This window comes from Thermobia domestica, chromosome 14, assembly GCF_964235325.1.
Source record: "Thermobia domestica chromosome 14, izTheDome1.hap1.1, whole genome shotgun sequence".
NCBI lineage: Eukaryota > Metazoa > Arthropoda > Insecta > Zygentoma > Lepismatidae > Thermobia > Thermobia domestica.
Genome location: NC_137467.1, coordinates 163,971,671 through 163,990,842, shown reverse-complemented (window position 1 = coordinate 163,990,842; position 19,172 = coordinate 163,971,671).

Here is a 19,172-nt window from a genome sequence, read left to right as displayed (position 1 = left end):
ATTATCAAGCTGCTCATTTCGCGTAAAATGCTTTGTTATAATGTATGCGTCAAATGCAGATACGTATTAGCATCTTACTGCATTAACAAGGAACACTAAAACAAGCGCTATTTTATAGTTGAAATTTTGGCTGAAGTACCCAGAAGGTAGTGTCGCTGCCAGGATATGCTCGCATATGCCAGGATGTGCTCGCATTCCAGGATATCAATTACAACGCTGCGACTTTCAAGATCAAGCTGCTCGTGCCCAAGGGGGAGTTGCAATCGGATATATTCCAAAATATCCAGTTCGTACATATACTCCGCAAGCTCTAGGGCATCTACCGGAATACCTGTTAGTCACTATATACTTTCCATCGATCATAATCAATTTCAGTACGATATACATTCGACCACGACAACCTATACCATTAGAATATTTCCGTTACATAGCCACTAACCATCGGAATATTCTCATCATGGCGGATATTAATATTCATAGTCGTACTGATCGCGAAAAAACAGAGTTTCACGAGTACATAACTAATAATCTTCAGCTTTATCTGCATGTTCTTCCTGCACATACCAGACCTATCAGCCAGACTACACCAGATGTCGTCATCACCTCTATCAATCTTCTTAATGACTGTCAGCTTGCAGTTCTTGATTCCATCGGAAGTGATCACCATCCAGTTAAATTAACATTAACTCGAGGAAAACCCCCACGTCCTATACTTACACCTCGTCGTGTTCCGAGGTATGATAAGGCGAACTGGGGTCATTTTCGGGACGACCTGGAACATTCACTTTCTAGCATTACGCCTCCAAAAACTGAAACCGAACTTACTACCTGTCTTACAGCTATTACTACGGCAATTCAAACCAGTGCCCATCAGAATATCCCGATGCAACAAGTGCATTCCCACAAACCGGCTTTACCACCGACATATCTTACGCTCATCCAGAAAGCTCGACAGCATCTTCGAGAATATTATCGAACCGGGAATGAAGCATGTCTTCATCAACATCGCCAATGGCAAAGAACTGTTCATAACTATCTTATCGCTTATAAACGCCGAAATTGGATCAAGACCTGTAACACTTTATCCGAGGAAGCACACCCTTCTCGCTACTGGAAGCGATTTCATCAACTTACTGGCAAGACCTCCACGATAACCTACCCGTTAGTTGCAGATGACATTCCTCTGTTTTCTGACGAAGAAAAAGCCAACGCCTTTGCTACACAACTACAGACCGTTTTTACGCCAACAGCTGCCTCAAAACGCTCTGAACGGACAGATCTGTCTTGTATTCCTGCACTCCAACCTTCCACAGAACATGTGATCGACCCGGAACACCCACTCACTACACCTATTACTACCAACGAAATCCAATTGGCTCTAAAACGGAAAAGGAACACAGCACCTGGGATTGACAACATCTCTTATAGACACATCAAAGAAGCGCCATACTCATTTCTCCTTATACTGACAACAATATATAATTTCATACTCCAAACTGGATTCTATCCTTCTGAGTGGAAAATCTCTAAAATTTGTATGTTTCCAAAACCAAATAAGCCTGTCCATTCTGTTTGCTCTTACAGACCAATCCAACTCACATCAGTATTTAGCAAGATTCTGGAAAAAATCCTTGTCTCTCGACTTCATAAGTATCTTGAAACTACTATTCTACTGCCTATCCACCAAGCAGGTTTTCGGCCTCGTTTTTCCATAAATGACCAGCTTCTTCGTCTCAGCACCATAATTACAAATCAGTTTAACAAAGGGTTTCCATCATGCCTCATTCTTATGGATTTGGAAAAGGCTTTCGATAAGGTATGGCACTATGGTCTTATTACAAAACTACAGTCATTCAAACTTCCCACATGCTATCTCAGGCTTATTTACTCGTTCATTACAAATCGCATTGCATATGTCACAGTTGGTAAAGCACTCTCCTGGCCAATATTTCCGCTTACTGGAGTTCCACAGGGGTCGGCTCTAAGTCCATTATTGTATATTCTTTATGCTTCGGACATTCCAACAGTCCCACGTAATGTATTTACTTTCCAGTATGCAGACGACACAGCTTTTCTTGCACTTGGTAACACTATCCATCAACTCAGCGCTGTACTACAGGCAACTCTGGATAATTTCATCACTTGGTGCAAGAAATGGCATTTAAGCATTAACAACGACAAAACGCAAGCACTGGTTTTCATACCACCTCATAGACGTTCCAGAGTCTACCGTAACCCGAAACTGCTACGAATAACAGTCGATGGATACCAAATACGCACTACCAGCACTGCTACGTACTTGGGCGTTGTTTTTGATTCCAAACTAACTTGGAGTGCACACTTGCAAAAGCTCAAAACTTAGGCGACTACTCGTTTAAATCTTCTACGTCGTCTCACGGGCACTACGTGGGGCCTCAAACCCGATGTTCTACTCCATACTTACAAGATGTTTCTCCGTCCTATTCTCACCTTTGGACATACTGCCTGGTGCAATGCCTCTGTTTCCTTCTACGAAAAACTTTGCATATTGGAGCGTCACGCTATTCGTCTAGCCCACCGACTTAAACTTCCGTATCCTACGTGGCTCACGTATGAACACATCAACTTTCCGAAGATCACAGAGCATATTGCACAACTTCGTAATCGGTACATTACATCTCGCATAGAAACGGGTCATCCACTTTTCTTGGATATTCTTCGAACGGATGCTCTCACTGATGCCGCATATCGTTACAAGCATACTCCTTTGAATATACTTATTTCATTATATGTCCGCCATGCAAACCTCACAGTAGCAGAACGTGACATCTATGCCATTTATATTATTCATGCTCATATTCCTCATGTTTTTCCATCTTAGCACAGACATCCTCACAACTAACTAGGGCTTCCCCTTGTGATCATTAGTCCCGAGTCGCCCCGGGACAGAAGATTTAACCTACATCTGTCTTACTAACTTCTTTGTGTTTGTGTTGTGATGGCACTTCATCTCATATTACATCATCATTATCTTTTGGTTTGCTCACCGCCTCAATTATCGCACAGTTTTGTCTTATCGCACATTTGCACTTAATTTTCAATTTATATTTCACTCTTTATCTTATAACACAGTATTTATCCTTTTCTTATCTTATATTTAAAATTCATTATATTTCACTTTTCGCACCTACATTTCACAGCCTGTTCTTGTGTAGTTTATAATAAAGATATGTTTAATTAACATAAATTATGGAAAATAAATGATATACCCTTTCTCAACTGATGACATTACCCAAACTTCCCTTAGCCCAACAAATTATTTTCCAAATTGTATTTTTGTTTTGAGAACCACATGCCAAAGAGAGGGCGTAACCCTCTGAGAGGCTGGAGAAGTAATAAAGTTTTAGGAAACCATTATCCTTATAAGATGCCATTGTTCTCTCTTCTCCTTTCCACAAAAAAAAAAAAAAAATGTCGCTGCCACTTACTATTCAGATTCCTAGCCTTGCTTATAGCTTTCGGTGTATACTCCTGTGATCAGGTATTGCATACGTATCTGTGAGACGTATACACTCATTCTATTTCAAGGACTGAGAAAGATTAGCATCTTTCGAGAGGAATTGAATTACTAAATTTTTGCGCTTATCATCTGTCCATTGTTTACAGGTGATTCCAATTGTGCTTTTGCTTTGTTTCTGGTTCTAACAAGGTTTGTAAGTCCACTTATAGGTAAGGTGATACACAACACTTAAGTGTTATTAGTACACCTTGCTGTTACTAACAAAAATCTGAATTATCATTTGTTTGGTATCACTTAACATCTAATACACTTTGGTTGCCCGCTATACGTTCAACCTCATATTGAGGTTGGGATGGAACCACCTCCACCGCCGAATGTAGGGCCCCCGGGCCGCCAGAAGACCAATCCTAAGATTGTCACGGGCATCTCACGAAGTTCTTCCGAACGTGATATGGAAGCACGCTCCCAATTGCGCCGAAATTCCACTGCTTCGACTAGCTCGCAAGGCTCTCGTGATCGTTCCCGATCACCTAAAAAATCGAAATTTAGCGATATCATCAAGTCTCCAGGCAAAACCCGCTCTGCTCCACAGGCTCCTTCCATTGATCCTGCTATGGACTACCAATCTGCTGACACGACACCTTCTATCGATGTGATCCTGTTTACAAATTTACCTCAAGATCTTAAACATCCTAAAAACTTTTTTCAGAAGCTACTTCGCCATTGTACCCGTGCAGATATCTATCGTATTATTCCTACAGAAAATGGCATCATCCTAAAAACTACAAATCAAACCCTTTACAACCATCTGTGCTTCAAAGTCGGTGAAACTGCTTTTGGTCCTACTACCCGAATGCAGAAATTAAAATCCTCTACCACCAAACTACAACCACCTCCACGCCGAACTCCTCTGCTATCCGCTGTCATTCGTGGTGTCGATCCTGCTTATACCGAGAAAGAAATTCTCGAAGAACTGCAAGCTGATAACATCCATCCAACGAAACTCTTTCGTATTAAGAACAATGCTGGTCCTACGTATATGATACGACTATTGACGGACAATGCAGAATTGATAGACGATCTCTTGGAAAATGGGGTCTGCATTTATCGTCGTTATCACAGAGTGGAACCATCTCACACACCGCCTCCACTATCTCTTCGCTGCGCAAAATGCTTGCAATATAACGATCATCCTACACATAAATGTACAAGTCAGGTTATTTGTCCTCATTGCAAAGGACCTCACCCAGTTAAGAATTGTACTCAACTTAACCAACAGCCTACTTGTAATACTTGTGACGGCCCGCACCCTACTTATTCCTACAAATGTACCAGCAAACCGAAACCAAACCCTGCCAAACCGGAAACTGTTGTTCCGCTCCGTGTTCATAATGATCCTCATACTACAACCACAACCACTAGTACTCAAACATCACTCCTTCCGCCACCTACTATCGAAAACTTACTTCGTTTTACAACTCTTATCCTTCAAAATCTTTTTCCATTTGAGCGTCAGCGAATCCTGGAACATATTCAGAAGGCGGCCTTTGATATTTTCCATTTACATATGACAGCTACTTATTCAGGATTATATACCTATTTTCACTTCCATTCTGGTACAGCAGTATGAATCATCCACCTCAGCGAAAGAGTGTCATCCGTATCATGTTCAACAACGTACGCTCTCTGAACACCAACAGATTGCTTTTGGAAACGATGGCAGCAGCTCACAATGTCGACTGTATAGCTCTTAACGAAACCTTTTTGAAACAATCCAACCACTGCTATATGCCAAATTATAATTTACTTCGTTCCGATTTGCCGCAGAATGTAGCCCGAGGCGGTGCTGCGTTGGCCGTCAAATGTTCCCTCCCGAAACGTTCACTTCTTCCACCTCATTTTGAACAATATCCGGAACACGTAGTTGCTACCCTTTATTTTCCAGACCGTGCTATCACAGTCGCAACTATTTATGTTCGATCAACTCAACCTTTGCCATATAGTTTCCTCACCTATCTGGACCTCCATTTTAAAACATACGCTCTACTGGCTGACCTTAATTACCATTCTCGTACTGCCGCTCAAAAAGAACGCTTCCAAAACTTTCTGCTCACTACCAACGCATCCTTCATTGACATTCCACACCCCACGCGCCCTGAAAATGGAACCACTCCCGATGTAATTATACTTTCAAATAACCTTTTGACTTCCTCTACCATAGAAGTTCTGGGCACCATAGGGAGTGATCATCTGCCGATTCTACTTACAATACAGCAACCCGGTCGCACCCAACCTCCAGTATCTTCAACTCCGAAATACAATTTCCATAAGGCCAACTGGACCAAATATCACACTCACATTTCGACCAGACTCGCCGAAACTAATCTCACTCTTACCAGTTTTGAATCCATAGACCATTTAGCAGAAACTCTCACGGAAGCAATTAGTGATGGCACCGACCATGCCATCCCTAAACACACTTGCCATCCACTCCGGCCTAATTTACCTCCATATGCACTTTCACTTCTGAATCGCTCCCACGCTTACCTTGCCGAGTACCGAAAAACACATGATCCATATTTTTTCCATCTTCATAAACAGTTTCAGAGAATGGTAAAACATTATGTCACCGCCAAAAAACGCCTTACTTGGCGGAATTCATGTAACAAACTCCAGACTGAGCGCAATACCACAAAATTTTGGAACCTATTTAAACGCCTGACTTTTCAGAAACATGGCCCGCAATATCCTCTACTCATAAATGATACGGCTCCAACTACAGATACGGACAAGGCAACGGCCTTTGCACAATACTTTGAAACCGTCTTTAGTCCTCATTCCGATCCAATATTTGCGCATCCTTCTCACCGACATATTGAAATAGAAGGCAACCCGACTCAGCAAACCCTACGAGCACAGTTTGGCTATCCACTTACCGATGCCACCGGCCTCCTAGCCCCAATTACATCAGAGGATATCCAGAACGTTCTTCATAACAGACCTAATACCGCGCCTGGTCCAGACTCTATCACTTATCAGCAACTTTCACAGGCACCACCAATATTTCATACATTGCTCGCCCTTCTTTACACCGTCATTCTTTCAACAGGATATTTTCCTAACCTATGGAAGCTTGCCAAACTCGTAGTCTTTCCAAAACCTCACAAGGATCCGACATCAGTTACCTCATATCGACCGATAAGCCTGACTTCAGTATTTAGCAAAACACTGGAAAGGATTCTAGTTAAACGACTCCATCCTTTTCTGGCACAGCACAACATCCTTCCACCTACTCAAGCAGGATTCCGACCATTTTTCGCAACCAGTGATCAGCTCCTCAAACTCTCATCACTCATTCAGAATTACTTGAATAAGCACCTTCCATCTGTGCTTATCTCTTTCGATATAGAGCGCGCCTTCGATACTGTCTGGCATGAGGGATTAATATATAAACTCAAACGTCTCCTCCCACTACATTATGTCCGTCTGATAGCAAATTTTCTATATCAACGCCGTGCCTTCATTCAATTAAACCAGGGACACTCTCATGAATTTTTCTTAAGAGCAGGAGTGCCACAGGGATCCGTTCTCTCTCCGCTGCTATATATCCTATATGTCGCCGATATGGCCTCTCCGCCACCTCCAGTCTATGCCTTACAGTTTGCTGATGATACTGCCTATCTTGCTCTCGGCTCCTCTGTAGACCGCATCAATATTCACCTACAAACAGCAATAGACACTTTAATCTCATGGTGCTTACGTTGGAAGCTAAAACTGAACCCACTTAAAACACAAATGACGCTCTTTGCTCGCAGGAAACATAAATACTGCCTCACCCGACATCCTGAACGCCTCCATATTACGGTACTCGGCTCAGCGATTCCACTTCAAAACAGCGTTAAATATCTTGGGGTATATTTTGATAAACATCTAACATGGCGCACACATTTAGCTGCTCTCGAGAAAAACATCCGCCAACGTCTAAACCTATTACGAAACTTGAAAGGCACAACTTGGGGTCTAAGCGCCAAAGTGTTACTATACACCTATAAGGTATTTGTCCGTCCAGCTATGACGTACGGCAACCTGGCGTGGCTTTCAGCACCACCACATTTTTATGACTGCCTTCAACTTCTCGAGCGCAAGGCTTTACGCATCGCCTATTCTCTCTCATACCACACCCCAAACGCTCACCTCTATCAAAATACCACCATGCCCCCTCTTTTGGACTATCTATATACTCTCCGAACCCGCTATATCTCACATCATATAGCTACATCTCATCTTACAATCATGGATCTCTTGGACCCGACTCCTGCTCTCCCACGTTCTGAATATCCTCCTCTGGACCATCTCCTCGCCATTTACGAAAGAGCTACAAATTCACCAGACTACATCCCGGAGCGGAATATATACCAAACTCATCCCCATCTATATCGATAAAGATCCGAGCACATAGGCCACAACTTTTAGCCTAAGCTTACCACTACTTTCTCAGGCGCATAAAATTTGACATTTTTACCTTTAGGTTCTCCACCATCTTATTGAAACCTGACGATAATCTCTACAGTATTTAACAATTATTAATCTAAACCACTGCCCAAAGAGAAGGCGTAACCTTCTACGGCCCGCCCATCGACAGATGGGAATGAAAGTCAGTTTAAAAAAAATGTCGCTGCCGCGAAAAATTTCACTCCTTTCCGTTTAACTGTTTGCAGGGGCATAAATAGGCATTCTAAGCCTTTGCCCTATACAATACTTAAGCACACTGATAAGGTTTGTTATATTCATATATTGTAAAGTATAGAAGATACCAACATTCTTGCCACCCCTATTTTATTTCAGAAAACTTCAAAGAGATAACTTAAAATTGTTCATAGAATCTCCAGTTTTTGAACAGCAAGGCTTAAGTCACTTATGCCATAATGTCGAAGTCACATTCCTAAAGAAATGCAAATAAATAACATTGGAATAATCTGTTTGAATATAAATCTCTCGGTCTAACGTAAGTTTGTGCTGTATGACCTGCAGATATAAATGTTTAACTTCATTGATTGAATGCTGTAATTCAATACATTTTTCGTAAATTCAAACTATAGACAGTGTTCAAAACGGAAATACATATTTCGACCATTAGCTACATTTTATGTTTTTCTTAGAAAAGATGGTACGACATGACACTCTCAAGATATGTCTAGAGTTTGATTTTTGTCGTTAATGCAGTAGTATATTATTGAATAAATAGCGTATTTTCTCAAAATCAAGAGGTTGTTCCATTTAAAGTGTTACGTGATGTCTACGTTATTTCCACTGAGAACTATTTTTACAAATTTCAAAATACAATTCACCATATAATCAATTTCTTTCTTGCATATTCATTTCCCAACGCGTGACGTCAGAATATATTCTTTTGTAATAAGGAACGTATCAAGTATAAAATTGTTTTACTGAAGTTTTTTAAAATAAATATTGAGTTAGTACAAAAATATTATTTCTTGTTTGTGCCTACAAATATGGAAACGGAAAAACTTGTTAACGAAAATTGGATTTAAAGTGAGTTATTGGTTTGTCCAATATTAATTATGTACTTAAGTTAATTCGTAGTTGTTTCCACGTATAGCGTAGTCACTAACAATCTAAATTTTGGTTTGTGGTTCAATTCTTCGTAGCACGAAATATTTAAAAGTCACTCTAAGTCAAATTTTCCCCATTCGCACCAGGATGGTACCTAAAATATTGAGCCCAGGTATCACCCTTACTTTCTCATTTATTTCTTGCTTTCCAATACCGTTCAGTGTTGTAAGCGAAGTACGTCATCCCTCATACGTAACGGCCTAATACCGTTATAGATGCCGAATTCCTAGAAAACTAATTTCTTATACTAGGTTTGTCGTAGGGGTTCTGTGAAATTATTATTCTTTGTATTCGGAGCGATAAAGTTCTTTCCTTGCCGGCAACATGCGAAATTTCTACCTATTTGTAATATTATTACTAGTTTTCCTGTTCTGTTTATAAAAAAAGAAACGTATTTGTGCTTTTAGTGACTAATTTAGTATGAACATGGTTATTTGTTTAAGTAAATCAGTCATGCCAAAATGGCGACCCACGGGACTAATCTTATACACAAATATTTATCATGCGTCCGTCAAATAAAAATGCAACTATAATCAGTCCTATTTTATAAACTCTTGTCTGTAATTGAAGGGTCTAGTTACTATTCATAATGCATCTGAACCAAGAAAAGACTAATAGTTTTGGTAACGAAGCTTTTTTTTGCTATGTAGAACTGTCGGTATAGAGCCGTTTCTTTGAAAGAAAAATTCAGATTCCGTAGAGTTATTGTCAAATGTTTGTTTCGCACATACTAGTTGGTCAGGACTGCTAGCAACAAAAAATAAAATCTATAGAATAGAGCAAAACTTTATAGAATCTAATACAAAATTGCGATAAATATATATTTAATTCTATTAATGTACTTATTTGTAATTTCCCTGGTACTGCAGTATGACTCTTATTTTGTCTTCACCGATACATGAGTGAAGTTGACAGGAAAAACTTCTATCTCTGATTGGAAAAATTGTCACGCCAGAAATTAGTGTTGAATTAATTGTAATTAAGTAGGTGAACATGTTAAACATCGGAAAATTGTGAAAATGAGATATGAATTCTATTCCACTTTGGATTTTATTTTGTCATGTTCTAGTTTCCTTCAAGTTTGTTGTCTTTTTTTCTAATGTTGGAGATTAAATCAGTTTTTATGATGACTTGAAATTATATAAAACTACTTGAACTTTATTTATTATTTCTTAATGTGTATTAATTTATTTTATTATTTGTTAAAAGTAGAGAAATAATGAGTGGGCATGTCATGTAGCTCTTCTTGCATTTACATGTACTATATTTTCTGAATATGAAAGAAGTTCATTTAAATAAGCTATTATGGAGATTTTTAAGTAAATAAAGCCCTTCAAGCTTAACTAAAAGTTAATCAAAAGACGAATTTTGTGCTTATTTTTGTTGTGATATCAATTTCTTTTTTTAAAACAAATGTGACATTATGAGAAAGCGAGAAATATATGCCTCAAAACACACGGAATACACTGTATAACTACAGTATATATGTTCAGCCTAAAATTTACATGGTGGTTTCCACTTGCAGTTCCTATTCTAGATGTGTCATCCCTTGCTCTCACAGTACTTCCCATCATGGCACACTACATTGTGTCTTAAATGATTACATCATAATACTTCCAAAAGAGTGTTTTGGGTGCATTTTTGTTCTAGCGGAGTAATGCAGAAAGTTAGATACATTGTAGAATACAATGATCCTGTAAGCATGTTTGCTGGGCTAGAGTTTTAGCCCAGCGACAAAAGGCACAGAGTATATGGATTGCACTGAAATTAAGACCTGATCAAAATTTAGCTTCTGTCATCTGTTTGGGGATTAGAAAGAGGTAGGAACAGACACACGTGGAAAAGCATTCCGTATTTGCAAACAAACAACACGGAAAAAATATGATTTATTTTGTCCCATTTCAGGCACGACAAGACTTCATTGTTGAATATCGCAACAACTATAACTGCTCGTTCCATACAGTTTGTTTTTACAGGGACTCCATCATAAGGTTGGCCACTGTGGGACGTCCAGCCGCAAGGGGCAAGGATATCAGAAAACAGATTCAAGAATACATTCTGCTAATACAAGGTATACAAACTAATATCACATACAGCCATAGCATACTACGTGTAATTTGGACAAGTTTAATTATACGTCCGCATTTCCTTGGATATAAGCTGAAGCAAAGAATATATTCAAGAAAAATGTCAGATTGTGTTATTCTTCAAGAATAAATCTTTTCCCTTTCTTCTCAACGGAACGTATCGTAATCAGAAAGGTCGTTAGTAACGATAAAGGTCAGAGGCGAGGGGCAAGTCCCCTGACGCTTATTGCTATCTCTTGGGTAGAAAATGAAAAGAACCTGGTCTTGTTTCCGGGAAACCACGGTACAGGATGATCGTCGCCAAATATATTACCAAAAATATATGTTATATCTGGAAATACAGTACCTAACCTTCGGGAATATTCACAATTCTAAACATACTGTAAGTTTATGTAGGTGGAGCTTTCATTACACAAAGCTTAATGCTTGTAGTGCCCGAACAAAATAGTTTTGTTTTTCTGTTCTTGTCGTGTACAAGTTCGTCATGTTTTTAGATCGGAAATATGTTCAAGAGATATATTTTTTCAGATTTAATTATATTAAATGTAAGCATTTGACGAGCCTTATGAAAACAAGTTCTTTCATATTGTAGTAGTCCAATAACGCTCATTGAGTGTGTGTGTGTATATATATATAGGGTAACTTCGGCAAATAACGCCACCAATTCAACATATTGTTCTGGTGTTCAAGTGTTTTTTATATCTAGAACCGTGCAAATTACATGGAAGATGGAGTGAACCCTCCGCTATGATCCAATCAGAAAACAAAGATCCTACACAAACAATGTCGACCACAATGCACTGAGAAACGGAATAAGTATGAGATGGCGTTATTACCAGACGTGTCGGCAAATAACGCCACTTGCTTTACAACAATGGAAAGGTGTTGGAATCGTAACGAAGTACATTTTGAACACAACTAAAGAATGTTCTTGCAATGTGTGTGCTACCTGCTTTGCTGGTGCACAAAACTCATAGTTCTCGTACATGTCGTTAACCAGTAACTGTAGTGACGATTGCAAACCCCTTAATATAACAGCTGCAGTCATATGGAGCACTACTCGTCGGAGGCAAACAACAATGCACAACCAGCGTTACACAATGTTCAGAAGCCACATTTAAAAATGCTGCCAGAATCACATAATTCATGAAACCAAATCCTGCATTCAATACATTAAATCCACATTTTAAGACCCCTGAGATCATAGTAATACCCTCCACAGTCCCCACGGAGCATATCTCCATCCTTCGTCTTTCTAGAGGATGCTTGTTTCTTCATGCCGGAAGAAGTGAAAGGGCAAGCTCTTGTGAATATGTCTAGTGTTACCAATACTCCTCTGACAGTAAGACAACGCCCCTGGGATGAGATATGCTCCTACTAGTTATTTTATCTGTGAGCAAGAGCTTGTGGACGGAATGGGCACTCGATGGTGTTGAAGGAGAGATGGCGGCTGATCATATGCTTGGAGGTGTTGGTGGAGGTTGCTGTTGCTCTGAGACATCATTTGGGGAAAAAGCGACATCAGGTATAGCATTTTTGTTAAAATGATGCGTTGTAGCGCTGAAGTCTGAAATTGTGTTCTAAGGTGTTGCTGAACGGAACCATGCCTGTGAAAACAGTTTTGGAAACTGCAGCTTCCCAAGTGTTCTTCCAAGATGCGTTCGTCGATAACTGTCAACTGCTTCAGAGCAGTACAATTTTAACGATTTGAAGAAGTTCTTGTCGAGCAAGCACAGCAATTGAATATACATGGTATCGGCAGCATTTAGAATGGTAACATCAAGATGACTGCAATGACAATCTACAATAAGCAGTGCTCGGCCATGGATCCGATGTCTGTTAAAACGTTCCAGAAATGTACGTAATTCTTCCTTTATAACATAGCCTTTAGGTGTCATTGCATAGATGTTACCTGGAAGATCATCACCTAACTAGTTTTTTGATACTTTCCCTAGTATAACACCATCGGAAGGATCTAATTTGAACCTGATGCATTAGTGCATGCCATAACACTCACAGTTTCACCTTTTTCGCCATTTGTGGCATTAAGTACACGCTTGCTCCCTTTCTGTGCCAGAATTTTTAAGCTACTGTTGTATATTAGTTATGGCCCTGTATTTAATCTATATTATAATATTATGCAAGTACGGCCCTATCAACGCATACCTTTAGTAATAGTAAAATCTTACCTTTACCCAAACAATTCGCCTACCTCGTTTGACGCACTAAAAATGTTCGAGCTGTTTCCTCTGCTGCGCGGCTATCACGTCAACATTTGTTCACTGGTTTCTCTTTACTGACGCCCGGTTGACCTCAAGTCTTTCTGTCTGCAAAGACAACAGGCATCACTGTTTATCACACACCCATAAGCGGTCACTTTACGAACCACATGTTCATACTAGCAATGTGGAAAGTTTTAAATGGCTTTATTACCCGACCGGCGTTATTTGCCGAAGTTACCCTATATATATATATATATATATATATATATATATATATATATATATATATATATATATATATATATGTAGGGTGAGGCATTTAATATTGTTTTTGAAAATATGTAGAGAATTATAAATCGGATTTTTAAAAAGTTGTAAGAAAATTGTTATTGAAAATGAAATGAAATCTTTAACGTCCCACGTTTGTGCCGGTTAGGCTAAAGGAGACGGTGATAATGAGAAATGAGTGGAATGGTGGAATGAAGAAGTGGGAGGAAACGGGAGAAACCCGAGAAAACCCACGAGCACGGTGTTTGTCCACCACAAAGTCCACACGGCGCGAGCTGGGATCGAACAAGGGACCCCAAGCACCGGAGGTGAAAACTGTACCACTGAGCCACCGCGCCCCTAAAAGTTGTTAGTATCGAAGGGGGACATCCGATGATACCATACTCGACCCACTTCCCCCACACCCCGGGGCGGGAGAGGGTTAACTTTCAAATCTTACATACGAACCCATATTTTTTATTGCACATTCTGATTCTTCGTCAAAATAATACGTAACTTTTATATTCAACATTTTTTTCGTTGCGGAATAAATCTGGCTGTAATCGACAAAAATGAAAATGGGTTACTGACAGAAAAACGAGGCATTTAAAACTGGTTTTGGGAATATCTGGAAAACTACAAATCATTTTTTTTTAAAAAAAGTTATAACAAATGTTTGTCTGAAAGGCGGCATCCAATGATACCACACTCGAACCCCTGCGCCATCTTCCTGTAGCGGCAGGGGTCAACTTTGAAATTTTAAATGGGAACACACATTTTTATTGCATATTCTGATTCTTCGTCAAAAAATACGTAACTTTTGTATGGAACACTTTTCTCGTTTGGCGATAGGTGGCGCTGTAATCGACGAAAATCAAAATGGGTTTCGAAGAGTTGAAAAATGAAGCATCTAAAACTGATTTTGGGAATATTTGGAAAACTACAGATCGGGTTTTGAAAAAGTTATAACAAAAGTTGGAGACATCAAATGATGTCACACTCGACCCCCTGCCCCATCCCGGGTGCCGAATGGGTCAACTATGAAATCTTAAATAGGGATGCGCACGAGACGAGTCGAGACAGAATTTTCCTGACAAAATTCGAGTCGAGACACGGCTCTTCCAATAGAAAAATATACATTTTTCGAGACGAGACAGCCACAAATCTTGTCTCGTGCGCATCCCTAATCTTAAATAAGAACCCCTATTTTTTATTGCATGATCTGATTGTCCATGAAAAAATACGTAACATTTTTATTGAAGATTTTTTTCGTTGCGTGATGGATGGCGCTGAAATCGGCCAAACCAGAAACGGTTACAAATAGTTTCTCAAGAAATACAAATGAGATGAAGAAAATTAATACTTTAAAAATCTTCTATCAATGCCATACTATCAAATGACACAATAGTTGATCTCCAACTACCATCCCAGGAGGTTAGGAAAGAAGTTATTCTAAAATCTGTAATGAGAAACCCAGTGGCGGATCCTGCCCAGGGCCGCGGGGCCTTCGCTCACCCAGTTCTTTGAGTGTCAAAATAATTTAAGCTATAATTTTTATATTTTTTAAAGTTTATAATAAGCTCATGATATACCTATCATAGTCTGGGTCTAGCTTGGCAACCCAAGTTTTTGCTGTTTGGATCTGCCACTGTTTTACCAACTAGGGATGTACACGAGTCGAGATTTAAGCCTGTCTCGACTCTTATCGAGAAAATGTTGTATCGACTCGAAAATATGTTTTTCTCTCAACTCGTGTCTCGATTCGGCAGTTTTTGTCCCGAGTCAACTCGAATTCAAGACGAGATATCTCAAAATTCGAATCGAAACAAAATATACGAGTTAAAGTATACGCACACATCAGAGAGAACATTATGACTACCTACCTACTTGTCAGTATCTCTACCATTGGCATGGATAACAACAGCGCCGCGTCTTGCTATGGACGCAGTGATCCTTGGCAGGTTGCTGGAGAGAAATTTTGCACCACATGTGCAAACACAGGTCACCTAATTCCCGTAAATTCCGGGGAGGGGGCTATGCGCTCTGACGTCACGTTCAATCACATCCCAGGTGTGTTCCATTGGATTACCGGCGAGTTGGGGGGGCAGCACATCACTTGAAACTCGGCCCCTGTGTTCCTCGAACTACTCCATCACATTACTGGTCTTGTGACATGACCTGCCAATTGCTCATTCAGAGAATTTATGAAGTTCACTTTATCGCAATAGTTTTATACAAACGAGATATAGGCTACGAATAGTAGTTTTATACAAACTAGGTAATCAAATATTATTATTATTATTATTATTATTATTATTATTATTATTATTATTATTATTAATATTATCATATTTGAAGTACAATAAAATATCACGATATTAATTATTATATTTAATTAACTGAATTGAGCTGAAAATTAAATCTTGATCTCGAAAGATTAATTATTAAATTTATGTGTTCTGTACCTATCTAAAGTAATAAAGTGAATATCTTCTTCAAAAATATATTAAAAATTATAGAAAGATTTTTGAGACTTTCGAGTAAAGTCGAAATTATTACGAGCAGCCTCGACTCGAAAATTCGAGTCGAGAAATACGTTTGTCTCGACTCGTCTCGAATTTTACAAAGTCTGTCTCGACTCGTGTACATTCCTATTATAAACTTATTAAACTCTAGTTTTAGCGTTTTAAAGGGAAAATGAAGTGGAAGTAGTAATAATTTATTTCCTTCGAGATGTTTTTTTTTTTTTTCTCATTTAAAGTGAGTCCACTTGTGTGTCAAAATTGGTGCGCTTGATTCAAATGAGTCCTCTTTCCTCTCACCATCGGGGTGGTTATTTTAGGAGAGTCATCTTGCTTCTCACACATTTACATTGTTTACTGGAACAAATGTTCGAGATGATACCCCTTTTTCAGCAATACACATTGCAAGGGTTATATATATATATAGCGACAATCTAATCACATAGACTGCGACGCATGATCGGAGTCCTTGTTTCATAGACGATAATTTGAATGATAAAGAATGTATCGCAGAAAATAGTCACCATTTCGAACATTTTATTATCATTTGTCAACGGTGTTTGGGGTTGGGCACGAGCACGTTCGAACGAGCGAGAGTCGGGTCGACCCAAAGCGAGCCAAATCCTGTGTGTAGTTCAAGTACTCTCTTCAAGTATCCTACTTATAGAGTTAAATTATTATTAATGATACTACTACTACTACTAATACTACTACATATTATTATTATTATTAGTAGTAGTAGTAGTAGTAATAGTAGTAGTATTAGTATTATTATTATTATTATTATTATTATTTAACAACACAGTGTATTAATATGAAAGATAGGCGGCTTTTATCTCAATATCAGAAACTAGTTGTCTGCCTACCTCGATACCCACACAGCAATGAAATATTTTCAAAACGTTTCTAAAACGTACCATCATTTTCCTTCAGAAAATGTATCCTACTTCCCTTAAGGAAATATATTCTGTATGTTGTTAAAACATTTTCCAAATAATACTGTAAACATTCTCGCAATACACCCAAAAGCGTTGTAGAAATATTTTATACGCCGTTAGAAAAGTTTTCCAAAAAAATGTTTTCTGTAGCATTTCCAAACATTAATGAAAATGTGTTTGAAACGTTTTATACAGTGTTAACGGAATTGTTTTTAAAATGTTTCACATGTAACATTTTAAAATTATTTACCAATAACAAAAGATAATTTGTGAAGAACGAAGAAATTTTTTTCTAAATATTTTTAAACTTTATTGGATACATTAGTTGAAATGTTTTCTGAAGATTTCTAATCCATTTTTAACAAAGATTAATGTTCTGCAACATAATAATTTTAATTTTTTTTCCATACATAAAAAATATTTTCTGTACATGAAAAAATATTTAGTTAATATTTTCTGTAAATTATAAAAAATATTTAGACAATATTTTCCTATATATGACACAATATTTTCTTTATATGGCAAAAAATATTTAGCGAATATTTTCTGTACATGACAAAATATTCAAAGAATATTTTTGTACCTGAAAGAAAATATTCAGAGAATATGAGATAGACATATCAAAACCATTAGTTTACTTGGTGTTTTGTAACAGTAAAAATGTTTAGAAAATATTAAACTAGTTTCAGAAATGAATTTGTGATAGGAAAGAAAATATTTACGATTCATTTTCCAATAGCAATAGATATGTTTTTGATTTGTTATTGGATGTGGTTTCAGAAAGTACTTAAAATATTTTCTAACATTTTCTCTTTTTCACATAGAAATATTTGAAATTATGTCGGAATATTTTTTTCCGTCATTACCACGATAACACCTACACTTTGAAATACATTTCTTTCTTCAAAACTGAAGGAAATGCTAACTGAAGAGTTTCCCAACTCTTGTGAGTTAAAATATCTGAATTTCTTTTTCACAAATTGATGGAGTGGTAGAAGTTTGTGTAAGTTGGAACCGGTTTAGAACACACGGAAACTTCTGTCATCACAAATTTGTGAAAATAAATTATAGTATTTTAACTTCAAGTTTGAAGAAAGAAATGTATTTCAAACTGTAGGTGGTAATGACGGAAAAATATTCATAAATAATTTAAAATATTTCTATGTGAAAACCAGAAAATGTTAGAAAATATTTCAAGTGCGTTCTGAAACAACATACAATAACAAACTAAAAACATGCCAATTGCTATTTGAAAAATGAATCGTAAACATTTTCCTTCTTAGCACAATAAAGTATTCTCTAATTATTTTGTCATGTACCCGGTCCCTTAATATTAGAAACCGACACAACAGGGACCACTGTACAGAATAAGTGGAGAAAAGATAAATTATCTTGTACACATCACATTCTACATCTATGCCAAAATTCATTGAAAAATGATATTGAGGAACAATAACAATCGGAACAAACAACGTGCATTTTGTGAAAAGTATTTATAATGGGACTCCTAAAAAATACATTAGTACGATTTCTTACTAAAGTATTTAAAGTATACGAAACGTACAAACACCTGTATGTAATAGGTTTTTCTTATAAAGAATCATTAAAAAACGTGATCATATCACCAGGAAAACATTTTATTGCACCATGACTCTCAATACATGAACGACGTGGACCACTCAGATGTTCACAGGTCTTCATTGTCCTTTTCGCTGTATGTTTTACACAGCACTTAAATAGAGCTCCTCCGTGGCTAAGCGGTTCGCGTACGCGCTTTTGGCGTGGGAGACCCGGGTTCGATTCCCGGCGAGGAGCTCATGTGGTTCGGATTCCACGTTAATCAGTTGGTCCACGTCTCATATAGCCTCGCTGCTGAAAGGGACGCTAAACTAAAATCAACTCAACTCAACAGCACTAAAATAGCTATTGTAGTGCGTAAAATAAACGACTGGGCACAAGAAAGACCCCAGATGTCAACGTGTGAATGGTTCATGTCGTCCTTG